General features: G+C 36.7%; 1 protein-coding gene across 6 annotated transcripts in view; it reads left to right on the plus strand.

Annotated features, from left to right (window-relative positions):
- Window positions 1-18,550, plus strand: part of ANO4 (anoctamin 4) — a 422,750-nt gene that overhangs the window by 27,362 nt on the left and 376,838 nt on the right. The window lies entirely within an intron of this gene.

Below are 18,550 nucleotides of genomic sequence, written 5' to 3' on the forward strand. Positions count from 1 at the left end.
ATCTTCAATAAAAGATGGTGGTGAAACATTCTCCTCTCTCAACAGTGACGGGGGACTAGAATGTGGAATATTATTTATACTGGCAGATTTTGTGGTATATTGATTAGTTTTCCTACATTTCTTCCTTCCCTCCTTCTCCCTGACCTTTCATTCCTCTTTTGATATATAAGAGATGGCTCATTAAATAGGTGAAGAATGGGGAAATAAAGATGTTTAGAAATGAAAGTAAAAATTTTAACAGCTGTGAAAAGGAGGTGGGGGGGGAAGGCCCAGCTCTTCAATTTTCATTTAGCTCTCTCATTCGATATTTAAAAATCTAGAACTGACTGACCATTTATCCACTCTCCTTGTTCTCAAGTTGATGTCCCTTTTCTCCATGGGTCATGCACTTAGCACATAAGAGGTTAGGTCTAGTGTTCTGAGTAACCAGAGTGGGAGAAATGTTTGTAGGAGTGTGTTTTGTTTTTTTCCCCTTCATTCCTTGAAGATTATCTTCAATCAATTAAAGAAATGTAGAAACACAAAAGTGGTTGAGTCTACTTTGTCCCTGCATTTAAGTTGGAAAGAGAAACAGTGTGGGAAGAGTTGACTTTGGAGTAAGGAAGAACTATTTTTCATTCTTATCTCAGATGTGGTCATTAACACAGTTGTCTTTCATCTATTCTCTCTTTTGTTTGCTTTTTGTGTATATGTAATCTCCCCCGTTAGAACGTAAACTTGGTGAAGGCAGGGACTATTTTTGCTTTTTTTTTGGGGGGGGGAGGACCTAGAAAACATGTAAGTCCTACATGTCTAGAAAACAGTAAGTATTTAATAAACACTCATTGATCATGGGATTCCCGAAGGAATTTTGACTCTTAAATCAAAATAATTGGGGTTCAGACCCTTACTCTGATATGCGTTGTATTTATGACCTCTCCCTGGGCATCAGTTTCCTCATCTGTAAAATGAAGGGGTCAAAAGATTTGGCTGCAGAGATTCCTTAACTTGAAATTTGTAAGCCTGTGATTAATTACAAAGGTGCTGATGACTAAGAGTAATGGAGGGAGTTTGTACACTAGGAGTCACCCATAGAGATGGAATCACAGGTTTGGATTAAAAAAAATTTTTTTTTGAATGTAAGTTAGAGGTGTGAATTATGTAGACTTCCTTCTGCCATTTCTTCCCCATGTGGATAATGGAACTTTGGAGGTAATAGTTTCATCAAAAAACTAACTTGCCTAATCTAAAAAATCTTCCACACATGGATTTCATTATTCATTTAATTGTAAGAACTCACAAATGCTGCCACCTAGAGCTGAGATCTCTCCATTGAATAGGAAGTGGTTATGATATAATATGAAGTTGTTTAATCAAGTGTCATATACTAAATTTTTGGAATGCCCTCTGAGAATCTATCAAATAAAACTGGTGCCTCATTAGCGTCATACATAGAAATATGTCCTTCCTCCCTTTTTAATGATAATTATTTCTCCCATAATGTATAATTTGATTGGAAATCAGTAATCCAAATTCCAGAAATGATCTGAGCCTGCCACTGTAAAAGTAATAACTTCAACCAAGAATTTCTTAATTTATTTCAATCAATTTTTTAAAAATAAAATTACTTATTATCAACAAACAAAATCTATTTTTTTCTATGCCTCTTATCAAAAAAAAGACCAAATCTTTGTAACATTCATAATTAAGTAAAACAAATTCCCACACGCACCACATTCAACAAATATATTTCATTTTGCATATTTAGTCCATCACTTTTCTGCCTGTCTCTTTGAATTTTTATTGAAAGCTGGGATCTGTACACAATGGCTTCAGATGGGGTGAAATAAAGGGGCAGTATGCTCTCTGGCCAGGGAAAATAAGAATCTAGAGAACTGCAGAAAGTGAAGCTTCCTGGGAGGTGACAACTGCCACATTACCATTTCATCATGTCTCTGTTACAATGAAGTATTTTTTTCTCTTTTAGATTACCATAATCAGAAGCAATCTGATTTCGGTATGCAGTGTCTATTTTTAACTGGCAGTTATAAAAATACAAAATGCTATTTGATTCCTGGGAGTCTTGCTGTTAGCAATAAGATATTGAATTCCCCTCCAACGCAATCAAGTTGCTGTTTTTTGATAGATTCACAAAGTTGGGAAGGACTTTTAAATATACTACTTTGCAGCAGCTAATTTTCTTTTTAAAATTGAAAATTGTAGTTTGTCTATGTTTAAAACAGCCTTACACTTGCATTCAAGATGTCTTATGATGGTTATTTGATTTAAAAAATGAATATTTTGTAACATGGCATAATAGGGGTGGCTAGGAGGCTCAGTTGGTGAAGTACAGAGCTTGGAGAGGAATACAGGAGATTCCTCTTCCTGAATTCATATTTGGTCTCAGGCACTAGCCATGTGACCCATTGTTTACCTCAGTTTCTTCATCTGTAAAATGAGCTAGAGAAGGAAATGGTAAGCCACTCCAGTATCTTTGCCAAAAAGATCCCAAATGAGGTGAGGAAGAATTGGATGTGACTGAACAATAACAATGACATAACATCATAATTAAAGAACTAGAGGTCCTGGACTCAACTTTCCCCTCTGATACAGGCTATGTGACCCCACTCAAATGTTCTAGGTAACTCTAGAAGACTGTAAGGTGTGCACTTGCATTAGTAAAGGGAGTTTTCTTCTCTGGGAGGTTCCTTTATTGGTTAAATTACAGGCAGGATCCTTTCATAGCATATCACTGTGGATAGAGATTGGGTCCTAGAGTCAGGAAGATCTAAGTTCAAATGCAGTCTCAGACACTTTACTAGCTACATGACATTTGGCAAGTCACTTAACCTCTGCCTCAGTAGTGAGGATTAAATGGGATAATAATCGTGATACTCTTAGTACAGTGTTATATAGTAAGCATTATATACATGTTAATTATTATTATTATTTGCTACCAATCTAACGTGAAGGCAGTTGAGAATCTATTATAGTACCAAAGAAGACCCTCATTCCAATCTTGTTTCTGTCACTTATTAACTCTGGGTATGTCATTTCTCGTCTCCTGGCCCAGGTGCTGTTTCTCATACATGATTGTGCTTAGAATGTGCTCCATTATCAATCTTGCCTCTTGCATCCCCTGGCTTCCTTCTGATTCTAGCTCACATACCAACTTTTCTGAAGGACGCCTTTCCAAGTTCTCCAATCCCCTGTCCTCTACTCTTATGATGAATACCTTCTCTTTGAGATGAACTTAAAAAAAAAAACAAAACTATTTATAGATCTCTTCTCTGTCTTTGTAGTTGTTTGTATATTGTCTCCTCCATTGGAATGTGAATTTCTTGAGAATAGGGAGCCATGTCTTTGTCTTTCTTTATCTCTCCATAGTCTCTTGCATTTAAGAAGTGCTTAATTAATGCTTGTGAACTGAGCTACTTAGATTCTCAGGCAACTCTTTAATTTTTGCTCAACTTCCCTAGACTGAGTTCTTACAAAGATGAACATATAGATGGTTGCTGGTACATTATTTTTTTCCAGAGGCATCGGTTTTCTGGTGAATTGACCTCATTTCTTATCTGTTCCTTTCTTTTGCTTGACTTAAGAGAAAGTAGCTTGGAATTGATTGGCCATTGACTCAGATATGTCACTTCAGTGGGAGCTGTCCAGCCTGACCTGGGAAAACAAAAACATCTTCTCTAAATAACACCAAATAAATGATTGTCCAAACTTCTCATGAACTTCTCTTCTGCATTAGGTAGTTCTTGACTTTTTTAGGCTGGCCATTCCATTTTTTGAGGAGCTCCCATTGTTAGGATTTTTTTTTCTTAATGGCACTGAAATCTGCAGTTTCTACTTTTTGCCCTTTTTCTGCACCATGGAGCTTAACAGAACTAGTTGAATTTCTTTTATGTGTAAGAGACTGTTAAATACTTGTAAAAGCTCTTGGTTTTGTCATAGCTTAAAGAATGATGGGGAAATAGATCTAAAGCTGGATGGCAGCAAAGAGTCTTATAAATCTAGTTGTATCCCTTCATTTTGCAGTTGAGGAAACTGAGGTCAGTCAGTGAATATAAACATTTATTAAGTACTTCGCTAAATGCTGGGTATACAAAGAAAGATGCATGTCAGTGCCCCCTAACAAGAAGTTTCACAGGCTAATGGGGGAAATAGCATGTAAACATTTCTGTGCAGAAAGTTGTAAACAATATAAAATGGAAATAATTAACAGAGGAAAGGCATAAGGGAATTGGAAAAGGCTTTCTAAGGCTGGAGAAATTAAGTTTCTTGATATCCTTCTTGGAATGTGATATCCAAAACTGAGGACAGGATTAGAGCATCATTTCCTTCATGCTTCACAATATTATATAAGTATGTAATAGTAATAAAATTACATAACCATTTCATCTTGTTCCTCTTCCTCCTTCTTTCCCTTACTTCTTTTATTTCTCCTCCAGACAAAAATGATGTTGCCATTATTATAAATTAGCCACTCAAGAGTTTATAATTTTAGAAAGTTGTCTTAGGCACTGAGAAATTGGGTGATTTGGGGAGTGGGAAAGAACTGGAAGGGATCTCAGTGATCATCTAGTTCAGAGCTGCTTCTTTATTATTATTAAATTTACTTAGTATTTCATTTTTCACCAATTACATGTAAAAAATACTCATTTAAAAAACTTTTGAGTTTGAAATTCTTTCCCTTTCTCCCTCTATTCCCCACCTTCACTGAGAAGGCAAGCAATATAGTATAGGTTATATTTGGGTAATCATGCAAAACATTTTCATAATAGTCACTTAGTGAAAGAAAACAGATCCCCCCAAAAAAATCCTCAGGAAAAATAAAGGTGCTTTTTAAAAGTATGCTTCAATCTGCTTTCAGACACTATCAGTTCTTTCTCTGGGTATGAATAGAATTTTTCATCATCAGTTTTCAGAGTTGTCTTGGATCATTGAATCACTAAGTAATTCAAATTTAAAATATTAATGTGATTTTGAATATAGTGCATTTCACTTTGTATCAGCTCACGTAAGTTTTTCCAGGTTTTTTCTGAGAGCATCCTGCTCATCATTTCTTATAACATGATAGAATTCTATCATCACCACATACCACAGTTTGTTCAGCCATTCCCACATTGATAGACATCCCTTCAATTTCCAATTCTTTGCCCCCAGAAAAAAAGTGGGTATAAAAATATTTTTTTACATATATGTTCTTTTCCCTGTGTTTTTCATATCTTTTGGGATATAGACCTAGTGTTGGTAATGTTATATCAAAGGATATGCATGGCTTAAAGCCCTTTAAGCATAGTTCTAAATTGCTCTATAGAATGATTGAATCACTTCCAATCTTCACAACATTAAAGTCTCATTTTTCCTAACTCCCTTCCACCATTTGTCATTTTCTTTTTCTGTCCTATTAAACAATCTATAGGTGTGAGGTGGTAACAAAGAATTCCTTTAATTTGCATTTCTCTGATCAATAGTGATTTAGAGCACTTTTTTTTTCCATATTGCTATAGATAGCTTTGATTACTTCATCTTAAAACTGTTCATATCATTTGATCATTTATCTTTTGAGGAATATTGACTAAGTTATCTATGTCTTTGAGAAATGAGGCCTTTTTCACAGAACATTGCTTCAATTTTTTTCCCAATTACAATTGTTAATTGTATTTCCCTCCATCTTATTCCCTCTAACCCCTGCACCATTTATTCTAATCTCCTCTCTATTTTCACTCTATCTCTCCTTAAAAGTGTTTTGTTCCTACTTCCTCCCTCCATTTGCCCTCCTTCCTATCACCACCTTTCCTCTTTTCTCTTGTCCCCTTCCCCTCCTACTTTCCTGTAGGATAAATTAGATCTCTGTATCCATTTGAGTGTGTCTGGGCTGCTTCTTATGTTAGGATCTGTGAATTAAAAAAAAGTTTTATTTGTAATTTTTTGTATTTTATAATGCAATTAAAATTGTTATTCTGAGAAGAGGTCCATAAGCTTTACCAAGATGCAACAGAGAATCCAGAAACAAAAATCATGAAAAGCCCCTGACCTACTCCAACTCCCTCATTGTATAAATGAAGAAACTGAGGTAGATAAAGTTTAAGTAACGTGCCCAGGGTTATACTACTAGTAAGTGTTAGGAAGAGCTTGAACTCTGAGCATTATGTCAAATGCCTTTTGTAATATTACTTACCCCTGTCATCTGCTGATTCCTTCAGCCTACAGAGATTATGTCTCCAAATTTTTATTCACTTATAAAAATCAGTAATGTTTGCGCCTTAAGCCTGAAAGAATAGTAGAATAACTTGTCTCAGGATCATTTCTATCAACCTTATCAAATAAGATTTGAGTAAGACAATAAAATAATAGTCATCTTGGGGATTTCCCATCCTAGAATAATAATGACATGATTATTGTTATTAGTAGGATTATATGAATTTTTTAGTTCCTGGGCTGCATTGTGGATCTGAAGATTAGAAACTGAATGAATAATTATGGTTATGATGAGGATAATAGCTAGCATTTATATTGTGCCCTAAGGTTTAGAAAGTACTTTGTAGATGATCTTATTTAATTGTTAGACCAACCAATAGGTGCTACAATTGTCCTCATTTTAGACATGTTTAAAGAAATCTGAGAGTGCATAATTGACTTGCTTAAGATCATGCAGCTATTAAGTATCTTAGGAAGGATTTGGATTTAGGCTTCCTGACTCTAGTAATCCATTCTCTGTACCAACTAGTTCCTTTTCACCCAGTAAAGGATGAATTTTATTCAGTTGAAAAGAGTAGTATGATCAGCATATAGTGCTAATTACCATTCAGTACAAATAATAATGTCCTAGGCTTCTAGCTTCTTCTCTAAGATAGTTTGAGGGATCACATGTGTCTTCCCATGAAATTCATGGTATTTATTGACCTTTTTAGATAAGATCACTGGTCTCGCCATCCTTCAGAAACATACTGTGCTGTAGCCTCAAAATAAGCTCTTGCCTGTCATTAGTTTTCCTTGGATGAGATGAGGTACCCTGAATCTGATTCTCCTCCACCCCAATTTTCTATCTGCCATAAAATTCCACCTTTTCCCAGTAGAATGTGAATAGACATCACTAGGACCAATGCTAAAGAAAGGCAATGAGTCTTACATGTCAGAGAGAGGGTACATTGAATTAGGCATTGCCACTCGAGCCCCTGAAGGGACAATTGGGTGCTAGGTAATTTGACCCCCAGAAAAGTGGTAGATTATTCTGCCAGAAAGAACACAAAACTCCTCTGTGCCTCTCATCCTCATTCTTCATCTGCTGTCTATCCTGCATCAAGCAGCTGGTCTAAAAAGTTTTCTGTGGGAGGATGTTGGGACTCCTTGGGGTGTCATTAATGGAAGATGAGTCACAGTAGACAAGAGAAAGGGAAAACTGGAGGAAAGAAACACTGACTTTAGGGATTCTCTCTTCTTTGAATTTATCTCTTTTTTTCCCTTTGTTTCTTTCCTCCCTTTCCTCCCTTCCCTCCCTCCCTCCCTTGCTTCTTCCCTTCCTTTCCTTTCTTCCTTCCTTTCCTCCCTCCCTCTTTCTCTTTCTCCCTTCCTCCCTCCTTTTCTTTCTCTCTCTTTCCCTCTCTTTTTCATTCTCTCTCTCCCTTCCTTTCTTCCTTCTTTCTACCATTGCTCTTGGAGCCAAGGAGAAGAAATCTACTCCCACTTTCACATGACAGCCCTTCAAGTACTGATATATCTTGTCTTTCTAAATCTTCTGTAGCTTAGGCATGTCCATTTTCTTCAACCAATTCTTATGTGGAATGATTCCAGAGCCCTAGATTTTATGATCTCATGACCCACAGACCCAAGCAAAGTCTGCATTTGAACAGGATGGCTGAATTGAGGTGGAATTTCTGAGAACATCTTGTCTCATAACCTATATTAGAATGAGATCTCTCCCCCCCCCAGAATGTGTGGTACATTCACACACATGTGACAGCATGACATAATATTCAGAGGCCCAAGTCCAAAGTCAGGAAGATCTGGTCTCAAGTTCTGTTTTTATGAAATATTGAGTGTGTGATCCCAAGTATTATAACCTATCAGTGACCTAGGGAAGCTACATCAAACAATTAGAAATGGGGACCATTAAATTGTACTTAAGAATCCCTGTCAGTGTCTTTTTTATTGATATTGTTATACAATTTAATACAATATATTGTATTAAAATCCAATTGAAACTACATTTTAATCTGGTTCAGATATCACTGGGAACCCTGTTCTGTATTGTAAAAAGTTCTCAAAGACTCTCAGTAGCAGAGAGGGTGCCAGGATGTATTGGCAGAGGAAATTCCTCTCTTGGAATTTCCCAAACAGGAAAAAAAAATCATGGGTTTGGTCACATAATATAATTCTAATAGTTAACATGTAACGATAAGAATTATAGTTGTAAGAAGCAGTTAAAAATGTTTCCTAAGTTCTTGCCTCTCAGAGCAAAAAACATGTTTTCAAAGTTCTTGCCTCTCTTTGCTGTTCCTCCATGCCTGAGATGCTTTCCCCTCTCCCCTCTGTCTCTGAGAGTGTTCTCCCTACCTTCAAGGCTCAACTAAACATTGCCCCCTTTGAGCTGCTAGTCTTCCTTCTAGCAATAATTTAATGTTTATTTTGTATATGTTTTCTAGATATTCCACTTTTCTGTGAACATGTTATAGCTCCTCCAGGGACTGGCCTACTTTTACCTTTGTATTGCTAAGATTCAGCACAGTGCCTGGCACATAGTACATTCTTAATAAATGTCTATTGATGGATTAATTGACTAAGGATGATTAAAAACTGTTGAGTATTTTGAATGTGAAATAGTGGTAGGACATTGCATGGAGATGTCCTAAGAGTGACGGAGAGGAGCTGGAAATGGATGAGAAGCCAGAGATAGAAGTAAAATTATGAGAACCATATATCTAGGATTAAAAATTGGAGATGCAAATTTAAATCTTGAAATCTTGAAGAATAAGATTTCTAAGGGGTAGAGAGAAGAGAAAAGATGGCCAAGAATAGACCCTTAACAAATACTCACTTGAACTGGTCCAGTTGAAGAGGCAGAGAATTGACTAGAAGTAAGGGGATCAATCTACTGTCATTCAAATCTCCTTTGTGGTATCTGTAAATCCAAAAATGAATGGAGTATTTGATATTGCCTGTCAACTGTGCTCAGAGCAGTAGAGAAGTAGAGGATGATGGGCACTGAGAAGACACTGTCACATATGATGATGAATGGGTTTGTCGATGAACCATAGGCAATGCTCTTAAACTGTCAGTTTCAGTGAAAGGTCCAACTTTCATTCAGAAGAGGAAACTTTCTCACCTGGAAGTTTCTTTCACTGAATAAATCTCAGGTTTGGTTCCTTTCTCTTTGATGATCCTCTTAAGTTTCTTTCACTTCTAAATCTATGATCCTGAATCCCAAAGTGTGTTCACTGATTCATGCATAGATTCATTCAATAAATATTTTAAATGATTTCCTATATGCAGTGTGCATAACACACTATATTCAACAAGTCAGATGCAAAGAAACATAAAAGCTCAAATCTCCATGTTCCTAAACAGCAAACAAAACTTCCCATTTTTTTGATGTTTCTACTTCTAAGCAGTGGTATTCTCTCCTTCCCCATTCCTTCCACTCTAAATGTGCTTTAAAAACCATCTAAATCTAATGCTTCTTCTTTACCATCCAATCCTTTGCAGTATGGCAGAGCCTTTTTCCATTAAGGAAATAGTTTATAAAAGTCAAAAAAATTAATTTGTTTGAAACTCAGAAAACATTTCCCATATAGAAGACAGTTGCAATTAGCCTGTGAGCAATTATTGTGTGCCAGGTACTATAATGAGCATTAAAGAGACAATGAAAAATCAAAAAAAGAGTGTTATGAAGGATTATAGATACTTGGTCAGTTTGCAAAAGAATGTGTGATACATATAACTAGGTAACTCTAGAACTTTTATCACATCTTTTATATAGAAAAATTCATTTTGAGTTCAAGCAGAATAGAAATACATCCTTGTGGTTACAAAACAAAAAGCCTCAGCGACAAGAAAAGCATCTCTGGCCAACTTTCTTGTATCGGTACAAACATATTATTATTCTACTGGCAAATCATTCACTTATGGTATTTACCAGTTTTGGAGTTTTTGATAGTTTAATATGTACTTTCTTCCATGACTCAGTGATGGCATATGAATGTTCTTTCTCTTTGATGGATAGAGAAAGAACTGTTTCAGTGAGGAGAATCAAAGTACCTGGTCTCTATCTGACTTTTGCCATTTACTAGCTGTGCAATGTTGGGGAATCTGTTTTGTCTTTTCTTGATTTTTTCAGCTGTTAAAAAAAGAAGTCTGGGTTAGCTAAATACAAGAGCATAGCAACCAACATGGGAATGGGGCAACAGAGCATCCCATCTAAGGACCAATTAAGTGGCCTGGGGATGGTGACTTGGAGGAGAATTGATGAGATAATGGAACATATTAGTTGCCTTCAAGTTGAAGGGCTGGAATGTGGAAAGAGAGAGAACATTTGTCCTGTTTATCTCCAGAAAGCAGGTCTAGAACCAACGAATAGAAGTTGCTGAGATTTGATTTAGCTCTTTCTAGCAAGGGAAAAACTCTTTAATGATAAGCATAACATTCTTTAGAGTAACCTTAGAGGACATCTAGAGCCATTTCTTTTATAGGCAAGTGCACTAAGGCTCTGAGAAGTTGTTACATAAGTAGGAAGTAGCAGAGTTAGGAGTTGACCTACTTCCTCTCACTCTAAACACAGTGACTTTTTTCATGATATTACTCTATCTCCCAGATTGGAAAAGAAGTTGTCCTGGGAGAAGGTTGTGGGCTCCCATTCAGACTTTTGCTTGAGAATCCACTTGTTAGGAATGGTACGGTCCAGATTCCTCTCTAGAGGCTTAGATGCCATTTAAAAATCCTTCCAACTCTGAGACTTTCCAGTTCTGTCCCTCCTGACTTCAAATCCTCCGATCCTGATTTGTAGATATTATTTAAAAAGAAAAACCACTGCTTCTCAGAGAGAAACCATTCCTCTAACCAAGAAGGAGACTTCAGTGTGGAGGAGAAATTGGAGTGTGAGGTCAGACCTACAATATAGACAGAACATTTACTTCATCCTTGTTCCAGAAGGAGGAGCTATTTCTTAACTTGTAGGTAAATAGTAATTAAAGCCCTTTGGGATACTTTGCTTCCAAAAATGAGGCATTCTAAGACTTAAATCATAAACATGATTCTCCACTAGTACTTTGCAGTTTCGGAAGTGTTTTAACATCATGGGTACCGGCTCTCATTCAAATCTAATCTGGGACCAAAAAATTCATGGGAATAGAGTGGAAATAGAAAGATGAAGTGGGGAAAAAGGCTGATTAGGGGCAGCTAGATGGCACAGTGGATAGAGAACTGGCCCTGAAGTCAGGAAGACCAGAGTTCAAATTTGGCCTCAGACACTTAATAATTCATAGCTGTGTGACCCTGGGCAAGTCACTTAACCTTGATTTCCTCAGAGGGAAAAAAAGGGGAGGGGGGCAGTTAGAAGCAAAGCTATGGGTCTTCATCAAATGTCAGAAATGATTGTGCCAGCATTGACTACACACTTGTACCTGGGGCTAGACCTCCACAACAAAAAAACATTTCAGACAGTTTCTACATCCCTGGCTCCATGACATAATGCCAAGTCTATCTGAAGTCTTCAGGTCTAAGTTTAAATACTTCCTCTGCTTAACTACTCCTGTGACCTGGGGACAAGACCTGGAGGCCTTCCAATCTCAATTTCCTCACTTGTAAGATGCAGGGTTTAGACTGGATGATCTCTAAGGTTCCTTCAAGGAGATTGAAATTCTCTTTCACTGGGAACCCCACTACTATCAGTTGGATCTCAGACACCTAAAATAGAAGTGGATGAGGGAGGTAGGGTGTGAAAGACTTTTATTTTGAACAAGCCCCAGTAAAAAGAACACTGACTTTATAGGCAGAAAAATCTGGATTTGATTTATGTTTCTGATGCTTACTACCTGTGTGACTTTGGAGAAAGTATTCAATGTCTCTGGCTCTTTGTTCCCTCGTTCGTTAAATGAGAGGGTCCTCTGAGGTCCTGTCTAGCTCTAGATATGTGATCCTATATGAAATTTGTCAATAACTTAACAAGTAGCAAGTGACCACTTAGTATTAGCTGTGGTGTTCAGATGGGAGAGTGATTTGGCACTTACTCCTTTTCCTTGGTCTGATTGATTCTCTCCCTCCCTCCTTTTTCCATCATTTTCTTGCCTCTTCTGAGATGTCCTTGAATCCTAACCTTGGCACACAGTTAACTGTAGAAAATGCAGTTGAACAGCTGCAGGCAAGGAAGAAGGTATCTTCTAATTCAGTATGCATTTATTAAACACCTACTATATACAAAGCACTTGCATCTTTAATCCTGCTGGGGTGGGATTAGTACTGGATTTAGGGAGGGGTGTATGTGTATCTGTATAGTATAAAAGCAAGTTTGATTGCCCCTGTGACCTTTATTCACTGTCAGGGCAATTCACATAATCTCTGATTATGAATCTGTTTTTTAACTATAAAAAAGGAACGGTAATACCTGCCCTACCTCATAGAGTTTTTAATAGGCTCATGAGATGATGTACATGAAGAGTTTTTCAAACTTTAGTGCTGATGTGTTAGCTATTCATATTCTCTTCATTTTGTAATTGTTGTTCAGTGAAATTCAAATAGAAACAGTCCTGGGGCCCATTGTTATGCTGATATTATTCTTGTACACTTAAGGAAGGAGTGAGACAAGCATTAAACATTTGCTGTGTGCACTGTGAAAAGCTCATTAAAATACCATCATCAGATGGTTATATGGGGATCGGTTATGACTGGTCCATGGCTACACAGTCTGAGATTACATTTAAACTTGGGTCTTTCATATTGAATTCAAGACCTAATGTTCTATCAGTTTTAGTGAACTATTGCACTGATGTAAAAAAAAAAAATGGCTACTTAAAAAAATGAACAAAATGACCAAATAAAATAACATATATAAAGGGTTTTAAAAACCTTAAAGTGCCACAGAAGTGTTAATTATTTATTTTATTCTTAGGATGCAGTCTTATCTTCAGTCTGTTCAGTGAGACTATTATCATTAGATTTATATTGATCTTTATTTTATAAAGCATACATTTCCTGACATATCCTTTATGGCAAAGAATTTTTTAAGAAGGAGAAAAAATTAGACAAACTCAACCAAAACACTGATTCACAAAAATCTGACATTATTATTAGAATTAATACTAACATTGAGAGCTGCATTGTGTAGACCTCCTGTGACTAAACCATGGGATGACAAGGACAAGAGATGCCTGGGATGGTCAAATATGGATAGGGTGTGACTTGTATTACTGAAGGGGGTATTCAAATCAGTGAAATATTTGAAAATGTCTAGAGGTCACCTAGTATGATATATAGAAGGCCATCTTTGCATCAGGAAAAATCAATTCCCTTTCCTTCTTCCCCACCATAGCTAGGGATCAGTGGACAAATCATTTCTTAACATCCTAGGAAACTCTCCAAATCTGTTTTACCTGGGAGCTGTCCATTTGCTGATCTTTATGCTGGGAGTCCCTGAAAAGAGAGATGGGGGTGGAGACACTTGAAATAAAAAAAGTCCTTCATTCCTTTTCATTATCTGCTCCCTGGTTTTCCATCTTTATCATTTGGAGAATAAGAGAGATAAGATTCCTTGGAAGGCAAATCCCAGAGCCTTTCAACTTATATTTTGATTGACCAAGACCTATAATAAGGAACAAGGTTATTCTAGCCTATCACTCTTCCATCTTTTCCTAATTATTCCCTGGAGTTTGACTGACACATTTGCCAAGTCTTTCGAGATTGATATCAGTTGTAAAAGTGTATGTGTCAGAAGCCGAGAATGCTGAAAATGAGAATCTGTGGTTTCAGTACAATGTCCATCACCTGTGAGCTGAGCCATCAGTGGGAGGAGAGCTGCTGCATTCCCCTGCCATTTCTGAGGTGCTGCTTCTGGCCAGTAAATTCTGATCTTGACTGATCCTTTGCTCACTATGGGAAAAGGGAAGGATGATGGCTGAGACGTGCAGTTTCTAAATTTAATCATGGGAGTTTGAGAATTTGAACCTGTAATTTTAAATTGGTGAAAAGAGCACATCTTGAAATGGAATCCTTTATTCAGGACCATATTTTTTTTAACAGTTATATTTTGTCCAGTAATGATCATGGTAAATCATGGAATACCATAAATTTAAATAGAATTAGATTTAAAGTTGAAGGTCATTCAAAGGGCAAGAAAAAGATTCAGGGTGGATGTGAGCAGGATGTAACATAATAACATTGGGGAAATTATGGGATCTTAGAGGCAGAGGTAGAAAGGATCTCTCTTGGGTTTTCTAGTCTTTAACTGCTTTCTTTTGTAGATGACAAAACTGACTTACAGGAGAAAGATGATTTACCGAAAGTCACACAAGTGAATTAAGTGTCACAGAAAGAAAATTTGAACTCAGTCTCTCTGACTCCAGAGCCAAGAACTGCAGATGGTGCCTTGGTGCCTATTTATTATTAGAAGACAGAGTAGTTATTGGTAAAAATGGATGCTTCTTTTTTCTTCTTCTTCTTCTTCTTCTTCTTCTTCTTCTTCTTCTTCTTCTTCTTCTTCTTCTTCTTCTTCTTCTTCTTCTTCTTCTTCTTCTTCTTCTTCTTCTTCTTCTTCTTCTTCTTCTTCTTCTTCTTCTTCTTCTTCTTCTTCTTCTTCTTCTTCTTCTTCTTCTTCTTCTTCTTCTTCTTCTTCTTCTTCTTCTTCTTCTTCTTCTTCTTCTTCTTCTTCTTCTTCTTCTTCTTCTTCTTCTTCTTCTTCTTCTTCTTCTTCTTCTTCTTCTTCTTCTTCTTCTTCTTCTTCTTCTTCTTCTTCTTCTTCTTCTTCTTCTTCTTCTTCTTCTTCTTCTTCTTCTTCTTCTTCTTCTTCTTCTTCTTCTTCTTCTTCTTCTTCTTCTTCTTCTTCTTCTTCTTCTTCTTCTTCTTCTTCTTCTTCTTCTTCTTCTTCTTCTTCTTCTTCTTCTTCTTCTTCTTCTTCTTCTTCTTCTTCTTCTTCTTCTTCTTCTTCTCTCTCTCTCTCTCTCTCTCTCTCTCTCCATCTCTGTCTCTCTCTCCCCATCTATCTGTTTGTCTCTCTTATTTTTCCCTCTCTCTCCTCTGTCTCTCTTTCCCTGTCACTTTCTATGTCTGTCTCTCTGTCTCTTCCTTTTTTTCTTTCTTCCTCGCTCTCCTTTTCTTCCATTCCTCTGTTCCTCTCCCCATTGGTTGCCTCCTCCTTCCTCTATAATATAAAATGGAAAGTGTTTCTGTAAACTTGAAAGTGTTATATGGTGTGTCCCTTGAAGTCTCAATGCAGTTTAAACTGTTAAATCTTTTTTTTCCAATTTTTAAAATTAAAGCTTTTTATTTACAAAACATATGCATGGGTAATTTTTCAATGTTGGCCCTTGCAAAGCCTTTAGTTCTAAATTATCCCCTCCTTCCCCTCACCATCTCCCCCAGATGGCAGGTAGTCTAATATATGTTAAATATGTTGAAATATATGTTATATCCAATATATGTATGTATATTTATACAGTTATCCTGATGCACAAGAAAAACCAGATCAAGAAAATAAAAAAAAAAAACTGGAAAAGAAAATAAAATGCAAGCAAACAACAACAGAAAAAGTGAGAATGCTGTGTTGTCAACCACACTCAGTTCCCACAATCCTCTCTCTGGTACTACATGGCTGTCTTCATCACTGAACAATTGGAATTGGTTTGAATTGTCTCATTGTTGAAGAGAGCCATGTCCATCATAATTGATCATCGTATAATCTTGCTATTGCCATGTACAATGATCTCCTGGTTCTGCTCATTTCACTTTGCATCAGTTCATGTAAATCTCTCCAAGCCTTTCTGAAATCATCCTGCTGATTGTTTCTTACAGAACAATAATATTCCATAACATTCATGCACCACAACTTATTCAGCCATTCTCCAAGTGATGGACATTAATTCATAAACTGTTAAATTTTAGCAGCTTTATTTTGTCCAGTAATGCTCATCACCTGGAAATCGTGGAATGTCAATCACAAGGAATTCAAGTTGGAGGTCACTCAAAGGGTAATGGAAATATGCAGGGAGAGGATGCGAACAGACTATAACATGGAACCATTCAAGAAATTATCATTCAATTAAAACTAGAAAGTAGCTGCTAAAGCTTCAAAATACACTAAGACTTTTGGGAGCTTCTGTATAAATGCTATCATCATCATATCTCCTTTTTTCTTATGTGTCCTCCATTCCTTCCTAAAATGGGGCTCATTTATCACATCTGTTTATTGTTCCTTTGCTATTAAAATGTAGAAGTATTTGCTCATGTTATTAAGCCCCTTTTCTGAAAAAAGGGACTCATCCTTGAACTAATGCACTGTTCTTTAATCCTTAGCTTCCTGTTATCTAATTGTAATCATTCATTACAGTCTCTTCTTGATGATCTGTCTGATTATCATTAATTGGTTTCTCCTTGGTGAATCTCTTTACTTCCTACTATACTCCTTTTAAAAATTATTATAGTATTTTATTTTTTCAATTATGTGCCAAGATACTTTCATCTTTGCAAAACTATATGTTCCAAATTTTTCTCTCTCCCTTCCTCTCTTCCTCTCCCTCCCCCCCCCCCACTCAAGACAGTAGGCAATCCACTGAAGGTTAGATATGTGCAGTTCTTCTAAACATATTTCCATATTCTTCATGCTGCACAAGAAAAATCAGATCAAAAGGGGAAAAACAAGCAAACAAAGGTGAAAATACTATGTTTCATTCCACATTCAGTTCCCATAGTTCTCTTTCTGGATGTGAATAGCACTTTCCATCTCAAGTCTATTGGAATTGCCTTGAATCACTGCATTGCTGAGAAGAGCCAAGTCCAGCCGTTGATCTTCGCACAGTCTTGTTACCATGTATAATGTTCTCTTGGTTCTATTCACTTTACTTAGCATCAGTTCAGATAAGTCTTTTTTTTTTTTTTTTTTCCTGAGACAATTGGGGTTAAGTGACTTGCCCAGGGTCACATAGCTAGGAAGTATTAAGTGTCTGAAGCCAGATTTGAATTCGGGTCCTCCTGATTTCAGGGCTAGTGCTCTATCCATTGCACCACCTGGCTGCTCCTCATGTAAGTCTTTTCAGGCTTTTCTGACATCAGCCTGCTCATCATTCCCCATTAAACATAATGTTTCATTAAATTCATATACCACAACTTATTCAGCCATTCTCCAACTGATGGGCATCCACCCAATTTCCAGTTCCTTGCCCCTACAAAAGGGCTGCTACAAATATTTTTGCATATGTGGGTCACTTTCCCTCTTTTATCATCAAACAGCAGCTTCCTGGCCCTCCGGACATATTTCCAAATGACTCCCCAGAGGGGTTGGATCACTTCACAACTCCACTAACAATGCACTAGTGTCCCAATTTCCCTCACATCACTTCCAACATTTATTGTTATCTTTTCCTATCATTTTAGCCTATCTGAGAGAAATGAAGTATGTACCTACTATATTCTTAAGTATTTATTTTGCGGGATTTCTTGGGGATTCGCATTTGACAGTACAGACTGATCAACTCTATTGACTTCTCAGTTTCCTCCTAATTATGCCTCTTTTTTTCTGGTCAAATATTCCCTTGAAGTGCCAACCTTTACACTCTTCTATGCTCCAGGCAGGAGTCTTGAAAGGACACATTTTGCCCATGTTTAGTCACACTTTGAGTCCAACTCCTTTATTTTACAGAGGAGAAAACTGAAGCCCAAAGAGATTACCTAGATCATAGATTTATTGATGGAAAAGGCCTGAGATGTAAACAGGTTTTTAATTTTACAGGTAAAGTAACCAAGGTTCTGAGAGTTGGTGATTTGCTCAGGGTCACTTAGCTTATAAATATGATGAGATTTGAACTCAATTATTTCTAACCCCAAGTGTCACACTATGGTTTGAGGGAAAGAAGGTAATAAGAGATTGGTAAATCTGGGTTTGTTGGTAATTGAAAGAAAAACTCCTGCACATAATTACTATGGGTACATTGATTTTTTTATTCACAAAGTATCAGAGATGGACAGATAATTTCTGAGTACAAATACAGACTGTTTCATACAGAAGAACAACATAATCAAAGTAAATGCTTCCTCTATTTTGATTGGTTATATTAAGTTATACATGAGTACAGAAAAAAACAAACTCATACATAGAGAAATATACTGACAGAAAGAGCATTTACTATGTGCTTATTGTGTGCCAGGCACTGTATTAAGTTTGGGGGATAGTAAGTATGGGGACATTTTAAAAAATTGAGACATAATTTATTAATAATTTAATTATTTTATTAATAATGTTTGTATTTTTTATAAAAGGTCAATGCCACTTTCAAATGGTAAAGATCCTCATAGTGGCTCCCTCAAGGCTTATCTTCCCTAGGAAAGGAGGGTGGTGATCAACTCTGATTGGAAACAGTTAATGAGA

Source organism: Sminthopsis crassicaudata, chromosome 5 (assembly GCF_048593235.1).
Source record: "Sminthopsis crassicaudata isolate SCR6 chromosome 5, ASM4859323v1, whole genome shotgun sequence".
NCBI lineage: Eukaryota > Metazoa > Chordata > Mammalia > Dasyuromorphia > Dasyuridae > Sminthopsis > Sminthopsis crassicaudata.